This window comes from Marmota monax, unplaced genomic scaffold (assembly GCF_021218885.2).
Source record: "Marmota monax isolate L192 unplaced genomic scaffold, Marmota_monax_Labrador192_F-V1.1 WCK01_AAM20220418_F8-fsc00009, whole genome shotgun sequence".
Taxonomy (NCBI): domain Eukaryota; kingdom Metazoa; phylum Chordata; class Mammalia; order Rodentia; family Sciuridae; genus Marmota; species Marmota monax.
This window is the reverse complement of record NW_026694710.1, coordinates 18,824,957-18,837,301: the sequence shown is the minus strand read 5'-3', so window position 1 is coordinate 18,837,301 and position 12,345 is coordinate 18,824,957. Positions and strand designations below refer to the sequence as shown.

The following is a 12,345-nucleotide window of genomic DNA, read 5'->3' as shown; positions in this document are numbered from 1 at the left end:
TGAACTATTCCAGAAAATTTGCTCAAAAAGAAGCCAAATCTTTTGCAACAATGAAGTATTATACACAAATCTGAAAGAGTTCCATAATAAGTCTAGGACAGAAATGAGGAGAGATGTGTGTGTTAGGGAATTTGTTTGACTTCATGCGACAGAACCAACTTCAGCAGCCTGCTCAAATAGGAGTTTGTTTTTCTCCTCTAAAAAGAAACGGGTTTGGAGATATGCATCCAAGGGTTGGTGCAATGGCTCTGTCTCAGTTGGAGCTACCATAACAAAAAACATCAAGTGGATGACTTAAACAACAAACATTTATTTCCCAGTTTGGGAAACTGGCAAGTCTGAGATCAGGGAGCCAGCCGATCTCATGTCTGGTGAGGCTCTACTTGCTGGATGCAGACAGCCACTTTCTAACAGTATCCTCACATGGCAAAGGGAGAGAGAAATCATCTCTCTCATGTCTTTTCTTAGAAGAGCAATAATTCTATTCATGAAGGCACCACCTTCAATTACCTCCCCAAAGGTCCCACCTTCAATTACCATCATACTGGGGACAAGGATTCCAACATGTAAAGTGCGGGGGGGGGGGGGGCACCAAAACATTCAGCTTCCCACTGTCATCAGAGACCCAACTTCTTTCTACCTCTCCGTTCCTCTGTCTTGGCCTGCAGGTCTCTCTATTATGAACACTATCAGCTAAGACATAAATAGTCTTTGGTGGTTATCAGTCTCAATGTCATGGCTGCATTGTTTTATCAACTCAGTACAAAGAACAAAATCTGAGCAGACAGCACCATCTGAGACTTTCTTCTTACTCAGCAACCTGTTCTTACTAATGTTCTTACAGAGGTTCTTACAACCTCTGCTTACTAATGATTGTCCCAGATGGGTGGGTCCCCTAGCCCGGGCTAGCCACAGGAAAGTCTAGAAAAGTGTGTCTGTACCTGGTCACATTGCTTTTCCAAACAAAAAGCTCTCCGTTAGTAAGAAAGAGTGGGCAAGTAGACATTGTGCAACTACTAGAGGAATCTGCCAGGAAAACGTCCGTTCAACAAGGGCCTGAAATGTGGTAGGCACAAGCTAAGAGAGCGCTAAAAAAGAAAGAATGCTGTCCTTGCATTAGATCTTTAAAAAGTGACATCCAGAGAGAGATACAATGTGAAATAGGATGCACATGTCTCAGAACATTGCTATATAAATTTTTCTCATAAGATAATGCCTGACAGAGAGAAAACATTCAAAAATGGTTTCAAATATTTCTTTCTTTTTCATCTCTCTTTCAAATGAAATTAGAGATGTAACACTGGTTTCCACTTGGAATGCCATTATATTTGCATTGTCTAATTAATCCTGTGATCCAACTATGGCTATGCTTCTGGCCAATGTTTTCCATATCCCCCAGCCCCTGGCAAACACAACCCTGCAGACTTATTAGAGCATGTCAAATTCTTCCTGCTTTATGTTCTTTCACTTTGGTTGACTCTCCAGAGATGTAATAATAACGTGTTCACTGATAACACTATCAGCTAAGACATAAATAGTCTTTGGTGATTATCAGCCTCTTCTTGGCACTGAGTAGGTACTCAATGATATCTAATGAAAAAAACAAATATCAGCTTCATCATTGACCAGCTGTGCCATCTTGGGCAAGCTTTATATCTCCAATGAGTATTATGAGCTGCTGGAATTTTGGAGTTATCACACTGCCGCATTGTAGCAGCAACAGCTAATCGCTAGAACCTGCCACATGGAGACTGGGGAAGGAAATTCACTAGAAAGAGATGCTCATTGAATTATGCCAAAGGCATTTACATAGATTATTACCCACAATGTCACAAGAACATTGTCCCTCTACCATTAGTTAAAATTATCAGACAATCCTGAAAGGCAGTAACCTCACATATGAAAAATACTAAAGAAATGACCCATAAGCTTCTCAAAATCATACTCTGAAATTTTTTATAGCATGTATAGAACACACCATGAAAAACAAATACTTCCTGGGCAAGCATCCTTCTGTTACATCAGTAGCCAAGCATATGGGACAAGGATGATAAAAGCAAGTACCCAGAATTCTTATCTCACTGACACAGCTGTGTTGTACATACATTGGGTTTGAGTTATGGGAAATGGTTAAGCGGTCTCTCCAGACAGAGTCGAATGTAAGAATCTCTCCTTTATGAGGCAAAAATAGTACCTCTGGATTGTTGGTGAAAACCAAAGCTGCAATGAATTTAGAAATCTGACATATCATCTCCTGGAACTTCATCTCTGCAAAATGTAAATTCACACCAGAGCTAGATACTGTTTCCTATCTTGCTTTACACACTCATGTATCTGACTCCTCATCATGAAACAGCTGGTCAAACAAGGATTTTGGAAGCAAACAAGCAGGTGTTTGGCAACATATACTAATTTACACATAGGCTGAGTCAAAACCTAATGTGAGCTAGGAGATCTCTTGAGAGATTTTTTTTTTCAAGCAGCATAAACACTAAAAATATGCTGTGTACCTTAGAATTAAACAGATCTGGATTGGATTCCCAGGTCTGCCATCTAATAAATGTAAACCTTGAGCCTGCTACTTATCACCACAGTTTTCTCCTCATCTGTAAAATAGAAATAATAATACTTAAATTGAGCCAGATGAAATTTACACTTTTGCAGCCAAAGGAATTTGAATATTGACCATTTCACATGGTTTATCCTAAACCTGTCTCAGAGGACAGAGTCCAGAACAAAAGAGTTGTGCGTCTATTAGTCACAACTATTGGTTACACATGACAGGCACCCACCTAAAACTAGGTTAAGAAAAAAGGGGAAACGTTAACTTATGTAATTAGGCAACCTTGGAATAGAGTTAGCTTCATGGATGGTGGGAACCAGGTGTTCTGGATATCCTCCCCCACCCCCTATCATCATCATCATTATCATCATCATCATCATACATGGTGGAGAAGATACATTATGATAGTCTCCACCAGAAGCAAAAACACTTCTCTCCCAAAGGCTGTACTAACTGGGTTACATCAAGGCTCAACTATTCATTGTAGCCTGGCACTTTAGATGGCCTGCTGTGCCTACCTCAGCTTGTACTTGCTCACCGTGGGTAAGGCAGGGGACATGAAGGATGCTACACATGACAACCCAGCTTAAGCCATGTAAGACAGAAAATGGGCTATGGAGCACTGGACAGGCAGGAAGAGAAAGATGTCCACTATAGGGAGCAGAGAACACTGACTGCACATGGAAGATGGGCCACTAGTAGCTAAAAAGCACACGATGCTCAGAGGACATATGAGGTAAGATGAACGATTTTGCCCAAAGACCAGGAAACCGACTTTTCCCATTTTACCAGGGACTTTCCCGGCTCAGCACCGAATGTTCCATGCTGTGGACTCCTCAGTCCCAGGCAAACAGCCCTGGGTTGTCTCAATAATCCCAGTTTCAAATCTGAAACTCCCACCTCTCAGCCTGTAGGAAAAACCAGGACAGCTGACCACCCAGCCTCAAAATGGTACTCCTAAGTGGAAATCTTAGTGCGGGTTGAGGTCTGAGGTCAGTTTATGAGTTGCTTCATCCGTGGAAAAATGTGTGCTATAGTAGACGGTCCCAGGGGCACAGGGACAGACTGCATCTGCTTCATTTGGAGTCTCAGGGTCTGTCCTTCCTCCTCGCCTGCTCTTTGTTTCTTTTTCTTTCACTTTCTCTCTTTTTCTCTTTTCTTTTCCTTCCTCCCTTTCAGATGATTCTTCCTTCATTCTTTTCCTTGCTTTTTCTCTCTCTTATTTACCCATATACCTTTAAAGGAACATGTGACTTAGACTTTGTTTGCATTCTCCCAAGTTGCTGTTTTATGAGACTTGACTAAAATAATCCAGCCTCACTTATCCTGCAGAACCTACCCCATAAGTGGAAGCTTCACTGTTAAGACAAGATGGGTAGGTACTGTTTCTGTAGGTGTTCTAGATACTGTGGTCATGATGGCCAAGTGGAGGGAATGGAAGAATTGGGGGGAAGAGGTAAAAAACAGTTGGTGATGATTGTAAGATGAGAAGATTAAAATTTGGAGGTGCATGAGATTGGGCACCTTTAAGAGACAGTTTTTTGGTATAACTGTTTATAGAAGATGTATCCATGAAAAATGTCAATAGCTAGGATTTGCAGTGCCTTTCTTCTTTTGCATGAATATTATCATTCATTAAGCAATGTAAACCAGGAAATACTTCTTGGCCACAAACTATGCTTTGAAGCCAGTTCTGTATTTGAATGTCTTCAATCAAAATATTAAGATTAGAAGGGAAGCAATTTCCAGTCTTCAGAAGAGAATCACTGCTGGAGAAAATAGTGTACTAAATTATATATTTTTAGAATGTTTTGAATTTTGTTGCCTTTCTTAAAGTGTGAAGTTCTAAGAATCGACTCTGCTTTAGATGTGAACAAAATTCTTCCTCACAACAAGGTTTCCAAGGATAAGTCAGCATTCCCAAATCACTTTCACGATATTTGTCACTATACAGTACCACCTATGCCACTTGTTCACTGGCATTTTTCTATAAATTGATTTTTTTTTATCAGACAGACTGAGCAGCCAGTGCACCTGATTGGGGCTCATGCATATCAGTGTCCAGAGGGCTCAGGCTGATTTTCAGACACTAATGTTTTTGAAATCTCATTAAGAAGAAAAATATTGTCATCTTCAAGAAAAGCAGTTTAGTGCATTCAGGAAGGGGTTGGAGCCGCCCCACATGGTTCTTATTTACATCCCATCTTTCATTACCTTGAGATTTTTAATAACTTAAATTTTCTGCCAATATACTGGTGAGGATTCATTAAGATAATGCCCAGGAAAATCAGTGACCTGTGCTAGGCCATAACAAATGTCAACCATGATTCTATTCTTGGTCCTGTAGAGAGGAAGATGTGTATGGTTCTTTAGTTCTTTAGGGCAGACCGTTTATTTATTCTGGAAAAGCAAACTAAATGGTGAATGTACAGCCAAGATCACCTTCTGAAACATGTGATTTCAATGCTGTTATAAAAATCTTTTTTTTTTTTAAGTTGGAGCCAGTGGCATCTCTACAAACCAGGGCACTTTGAGAGGAAATGTGTCTTAAGTGTGAAAGAACAATGATCACTTGTGGTTAGAAAGTCAGAGGGAAGAGTGAGGAAAAAAACTACTCTGTTTTACCAAGATTTTGTGCATCTCTGCAGACAAGCTGAGCTGATTAAGGGCTCCAGAGATGTCTCTACAGAGGGAAGCTAATTTGTTTTGTTGTTGTTGTTTGTTTTTGTTTTTCTAACTTTCCAGAAGTCTATAATTATTTCTAAATAAAAAGCTTTCTTAAAAGGGGATGGTGGAAACAACGATTGTAGAAAACAGTGCTGTTTTACTGCAAACCCAGAAGCACAAGATTGCTGTTAAATGTGTGATTTAAGAATCTCACCCTGGAGCTCCTGCAAACCTCACAGCAGCTCATTGTTCTTGCTCTGTCTGCAACCGCCATCAAAGAATAATGTTCCCACTTCCTTTCTGTCTCACACATCCTGTGGGTGCTCTCATCAGATGACTCTAATGGGGCCTCTGCTTTCAAAGGATTCTGGGAAATGTAGTCCCAGACTCTTCCAGTCCACAATGGGGGAGGGAGGAGACAGACAGACACACAGAAAAGGACCAGGGACAATGTTGAATTGAAAGCATACATCTTGACTCACCGATATTTAACAGATTCTGTAAACTTATGATCTAGACTTTGAAAGAAGATTAGAAGAAAGATAATCAAAAATCTCAGTTTATAAATAGAAGAAATTCATACATAATTCACTTTCCCAACATGGTTCTCTAGTCTAATATTCTAGCTATCTTCATCCAAAAGAATTTATAATAAAAATATTTTCAAGGGATTTTTCCCAGTTTATAAAACAGTTCCACATGTACTTTCCCACTGGCCCTCCAAACAGTGCTGAGAAAAAAAATAATCATGAAAACACATAACACTCATCTGGCACTTTCATTTCCATTATCACATTTCCCTGCAGTCCATGATCAAAATATGCTCCTTAGTTCTCTAAGCCCAACATGCTATCATTCCATGTCTTCACCCATGTGTTCCCTTCACTTAAAATACCCTTCCCTGATAGCAGTTCCTCCCAGCAGGTTCCTACCTCTTTATCCCCTATTTCATCAGAGTCCTGCTTCCCCTCTTTCTACCAAGAGACTGAGGCTGATAGGATATGAATGAGCTGTGCTGCCCCTGCAGGAATCCAGAGGGTGACTGGCAAGACAGCAGATGTGATCCAGGATCTCAGCTGCCTCTCTTTCCTCAGAGAAACTCATCCTCAATTAGCCAATGCTGGCATCCTTGTGCCAAATAGAAAGGAGAAGCATACATTTGGTGGTTCATAGATGACTAAATAAAGGGGCCCCATTAGACTGTGCTCTCAGACATATTTGTAATTCTTTGCTGCTTCAGGTGAATCTCATAGTGCAGTTCTACTACTGTTTATCTTAACCTAATCCCCCTTCTTCCCCTGAAGACTCTCACACCACTGCCCTGATGACTAGGGACACCTTAGTGAGCAAGGAACCTCAGAGAGTAGTGAGGGAGACAGACACTGCACACGTTATCTTAGAAGTATGCAAACACTATTATAACCACTATAGTGACAAAACATTTATGAAGTATTATAAAAGGAGAAAAGTTATGAAGGTGAATTATGGGAGAGTATGAGAAAATATAGCAATGTGGGTGAGTGGCAGATCAAAGAAAGCTTCCCTAAAGAAGTAACATGTGAGCTGAGTTCAAATCAATGAGAAGGATCTATCAACAGAAAGGAGGCAGGGAGGACATGTCATAGCTGATGTCACAGCCATCAGCCTCCCCTCAGCACAGACCCTAACTTCCCCTACTCCCTTTTCCTTCTCACAATACTTTGAATAACAATGTCCTACCCTCAAGGCCACTAAATCAGGAATTAAGAAGGAAGAACTGAGGGTCATGGCTCAGAATCTAAGAGAGAAGGACAGAGGGAGGCCAGATGTGTCATGAAAAGATCAGGGCTCTGGTCATCCCAGTTTACTTTGGAAACTGCCACTTATTAGCTTTGTGACCTTGGAAACATGACTACCAACCTCTCAAAGTTGTTTTAAGGATTCAATGAGGGAAGAAACCAGGAGGCTTAATCAATGTTAGCTCTCTTAATTTCTCCAGGCTTGCTATATATAGACTGAATTGTGTCCCCTAAAGAATTCATGTGGCAGCCCAAGCTAAGACAAGGCTCAATTAGAAAATTGCTCTTACAGATGATAGAGTGCAACTCTTAACTGAAATGACATTTGAGGGGTGAGTTTATGAAAGGGCAAAGGAAGTGAATGGAATAAGTAAATATGAGTTGGATTTCGGGCTTGAACATTTTTGAAAGGGAAGCTGGTCTTGATTCATCTGGTATTTGTGACTACTTCAAAGATAAAGATGACCCCCCCACATCAAGACCCTGTGGATGCTTTTCTCTGCAGTTGAGCGCCATATTTCTTTTTGTTTTTCACTCTTACTATTGTATGAGAAAAGAGGACAATTCGAACAAAAACAAAGAAAACCCACGGGGGCCAGCAGAGAGGGTCATATTGAAAGAGGTAGATGACAGAGGAAGGAAAGTGAAATTTGCTCCTTAAAAGAAAAGAAGGTCAAGATGGAACCCAGGAGCACTGGCACTAAGGGTGTGGGTCAATGCCATGACGGAAGGGGGCATGGAAGCAATACCCTCCCAGCAACAGCATTTTCTCTGTATTATTTCCTAAAAATAAATAAATAAATAAATTACTCTTAGTCCCATAGTAATGCTACAGTAAATGCAAGTAAATGCCACATGGGGTGATTCATAAACTATAGAAATTTACAGTTCTGGAAGCTGTGAGGCCCCAAATCCAAGTGAAAGCAGGTTGAGTGTCTGGTGAGGGCCAGGTCTTTGCTTCCAAGATGGCGTCTAGTTGCTGCATCCTCCAGAGGGGTCGAATGCTGTGTCCTCACATGACAAAGGGGCAGAGGGCAAAAACGGCCTTTCAGTCCTTTCATAAAGTCCTCAATTCCACCCATGTGTGTATCATTCTCATGATTTAATCACCCCCAAAACGCCCTCTCCAGAACAAAACAAGGTGAGCACAACAACATGAGGAACTGTGTCCTGGTGTGGTCTGGAAGGTTTAAATGACCCCATGTTTAAACTGACAAGTCTTCTGGGCAGTGCCAGAGCCAGGAGTGTTCAGTCTCCGGATCCAGTTTTTCCTTCAGCAGATGCCTAGACAAGCTCTACACCCTTCCTTCTGATCTTGACCTGGTTACCCAAGGTCAAAAGTTTTCTCCATATCCTATTGCATTCCCCAACCTGTATTATCCTTTACCCAAAAGTCACTTGGTGGCTTCTTTCAACATGGGATGTAACGTCGAGTGGAATATCAAACGGAAAGGGAAAAAAGCATCTCATGGGTGGGACCGTGCTGACATAACTCCATAGTGTGTACAACTGCTTCCATTCTCCATGAAGCTCTTTCACAACAGTCACCACGCTGTGGGACCAAGCAAGGATCACCATTACCACAAATGCAATTGTGCAGCTGTGAGAATAGAGACTCAGAAGCACAAGGACCTACTCCAGTGGCGTGAATCCTAAAGGCCAAGAGCCAGATCTCAAACCCTGGCCTCCACCTCTGCCTGCCAGTGGTGCAGAGAACTCTGGCTTGACAATCAGGAGGCCCCGGGTTCCAGTCCTTCCACCAACTGTGTGAGCCTGGCCAGGTCCCTCCAGCCCTGCGCTGCTTCCCCCTTGACTGCCAACTAGAGGAGACAAATTTCACCACCTCCAAGAACATCCCCATAAAGAGCTGGTAAGAAATCCTCCTGACAGCTGGTCAGAGGTACCCCCTTTTCCCCAGTGTGAAAAAGAAGCCATTCAACTTGAGTATTTCGCGTTCAGAACAAGCGTTGTCCAGACTCGTTGTGCTGTTTCCCAAATATGACTTGAGGCCGGAGCCAACAGATAAAGAAGATATTTATTTTTGTTTGTGAGGCTCCATCAAACAATCGGGAGGTCCGTGGAGGCCCCAGTGTCATTGCACCCCGGCAGCTTTGTACGCTGCCTCTCTCTGCCACCCTTGAAAGCCTAGGAGGACAATTTGGAAAGCAAATCAAGAACTAGCTTATCAAGCTGAAGCCGCAGAGAGTTATGAGTGCTCCTTGCTGCCAGAGGGAAGGGGATTTTGAGCGAAGACTCCACATCTGCGCGCGCTGAGTTCAAAGAATCCAGCTGCTGGACAGCCCTGCGAGCTCTGTAAGTAAACAGCCCTCTCTCCCGTCCATGAGGAAGGACTCCTTCAGGCGTTCTTCCTCCGAGAGAAGTATTCTTTGGCTCATGTCGGCATTACTCCCTCTGTTCTTCTGTGATGTACGGGGGTGTTTACTGACCAAGGCTCAGTCAATAAAGCATCTCAAAGGGATGCTGCTGCTGAGCCACAGAGGGAAAGCGAAAGTGGCCAGATGGGCCTTGGTTTTGCCCAGCCCTGGACCTGGCGCTGCTCCTCTGGAGCTATAGATCCACTCGGTAGGAGCAGGAGGCCGACCCAGACGGCAGGAACGAGCAGGAGTGGCTCGGTGCTTCCTGCCCAGAACAGATTTGTCATCGAGTCTCTATATAATTCAAGTTTAGGATGCTTCCTTTGTTTTGATATACTGCAAGGTCTTAATGGAGGAAAAAGGAAACATTAAAGCTAATATTGTTCTGTGGAGGTTTCTTTGTAGTGGTATAAATCCTGTGCTCGATTTATTTTTGGTTAAGGGTGCTGATTTATTTACTGTCTATTTTATGATTAAACAAATGTGCTCATAGCTCCCCGCGGCTATGGGGGGATAAAGTAATCATGGCAATATATTAGCATAAGCCTCTACATTTGTTGATAAAACTATGGGTTCTTATTAACAGGAATTATATGAGTGGATTGCATATCATAAACAATGCATTGTATTAGTTTGTGATTCTTTTACAGGCGTCTTAAATCAGACTGTGGTTGATGACCAGGAAGTAATTGAGGGAGTATAACACACTTAAGGGAAATAATTGTGTTTTTTGATCAATCCTTGTTCCATGAGACCCTCCACCTTCCCAGGAAATTAAGGGTCTTTTTTCAGGTTTCTTTGTCCTGTGTTCTGTGGCTGCATAGAATATATGTCCCCAGATGTCACCCTCTGCCCCATCATCAGACTGCACCTCCCAGTTGACCATATTCTTGATTTAAATATTCAAGCCCCTTACCCTCCCAACTCCCAACTCCCTAGAATGCTCCCAAATTTGCACGAATACCTGTCTTTGACTCTGGTTGATAGTATCAGACTTTGTTCTTCTGAGTTACTTGGACTCTCACGTGGATGTCCTGAGACAGGAGATCGTTCCGCTCTCAGTGTGTCAGTAATGTCAACACAAGCTTAAGGTTCAAGAGGCTCCCGGCAGAAAGAGGCCTCATAATTACTGGGAACTTGTTACAGCCCTTTAGCAAGCAAGTTGTCTCCACATCAGCCTGAATTGATAGCTAACCTTTCACCTTTACCTAGTAAATAGAGACTATGTGCCCGGTGTGTGACAGCAACACAGAGCGAGTGCGCCATAGCACTCCCCGCTTCTTGGATACATGGCCATAGCTGAGCCCAAGTGAGCTACCATTTTCATGGGTCACTGCAAAAGGTGGCTGCTGTTTGAGTTGTATGGTGGGCCATGTCATAAAATGGAGGGATACAAGTTTGGAAAGTGAAAGGATGTGGGAGGCCATCCTTGCACGTGATTTGAGTTCCTCCCTGGCTGGGTGAGAGGCGCTTAAACACAGCTGTGTCTGAGCCTTCCCCACCCTTTCCCAGGTCCGAGGGTTTGTCCGTGCAGAGGCGTGCCTGGCCACTGTCCTGAAGACCCAATCGTCGTCCTTGACCTTAGGGTGCTGCCCCCCTTAACCTTCATTGGATGGGATTTTCCCTGGAATTTTTTGTTCCCCAATAAAAGCTCACTCCCTGGCGTGCTCTCCCTCTCTCGCTAGTCTCTTCTGTAAACCTCGCCACCGCTTTAGGTGGCTGGAGGCAGGAGCTAGGAGAAGCCTTGGAACTGATAATTAAAGGTAATGAGAGTCTGTCTCTTTAATTTAAAACTCCCTTGTAATTTCTTATGAACCAAACCTTCTTTCATGAAGCCCATGCTGGACGTGTGACAGAAAAGGAAATTATTGAAGTATTAGGAAATATTTTCTGAGTGCTTGCCAATTTCCAGGCCCTTGACTGGCCTTGTCCCACCTGCTATGTGGAGCCGGAGGATCTCTACCAAGGGATAGAGGTCAGAATCCAGAGCGCCCGGGGGCACAGACCAGATGTGATCCCATGTTGGTTGCTGAATTCCTCTGTGCCTCAGTTTCCTTGCTATAAAATAGAGGTTATAACAGCAGGATTCAGGAAAAGGGTGAGAGTTCTGGTAGGTGTTGTTTTTGTCTCTTTCGTATATGAAGAAACTAAAGCTAGGGAGGTTAACTCACTCCTGGCCACATAGAGAGATGAGGGCAGGCTGGGATGTGGAAGGAAACAATCTGCTTTGATCCTAATGGAGAAAGTCTGCTCTCCAACTGCTGCCTCCTTCCCGTTGGCGTTGGGTTCCTTCACATTCCTTTCCCGGCTCTCACAATGCCCTCTACATAAACATTGCTAACCTTGATGATTTCAGACAAACAGACTGAAGTTGAAAGACATGAAGAATCTCGCCCACAGTCACACCCCTAGCAATTTACAGGGCTGGGATCCAAACGCAGGTCTCCAAATTCCAAATCCTGTGCTCTTTTAACGACCCATGTTCCTTCCTTGTCTTGCGAATCTGTGACCAGGTCAGTTGCATACATGCCCTGTGGAGAATAGTAAGCTAGACAGTGGTGACAAGGACACATCAGTTAGGCCCTCACTGCCTGCTTCATCAACTAACGCAGGTCCCTGTGCCCCTTTGTGAGGGACTTCTCCAGATGTTTCACATGTACAACAAACTTTAACGATTGCTGTCCTCAGCGAGTTCTGTGATCTGGGAAGAAGCAAAGATTGTCATGTCTGATGGGACCTTCACCTGAAGAAGGTAGAAAACTCTGTTAAGTACAGGTATTTGGCATTTCCTCTCCACTCAGAATTGCGGATCAGAGTCAATAGCACCTCGGGGTTATTTACTGTCTCGTCTATATTCCAGGGCTTGCTTCATCTTTTGGCACATGTCACTTTCTGAGCCCTGTGACCATCTGAACTTTTTGCCATCAATCCCTTCGATTGCATCAGCCTCCATTAATCAGCA

General features: G+C 43.1%; 1 protein-coding gene and 1 long non-coding RNA gene across 3 annotated transcripts in view; one reads left to right on the top strand and one right to left on the bottom strand.

Annotated features, from left to right (window-relative positions):
- C1qtnf7 (C1q and TNF related 7) overlaps positions 1-12,345 on the top strand; it is a 100,881-nt gene that overhangs the window by 22,176 nt on the left and 66,360 nt on the right. Inside the window, exon 1 of one of the 2 annotated variants that reach the window (XM_046423910.2) lies at positions 8,920-9,321. The exons of the other annotated variant lie outside the window; for it this stretch is intronic. The gene's annotated coding sequence lies outside the window, so the exon portion shown is untranslated. Of the gene's footprint in view, positions 1-8,919; positions 9,322-12,345 lie in introns of those variants that run through there. 2 annotated transcript variants of the gene reach the window in all.
- Positions 1-12,345, bottom strand: part of LOC124078814 (uncharacterized) — a 97,141-nt gene that overhangs the window by 36,124 nt on the left and 48,672 nt on the right. The gene's annotated exons all lie outside the window — the stretch shown is intronic.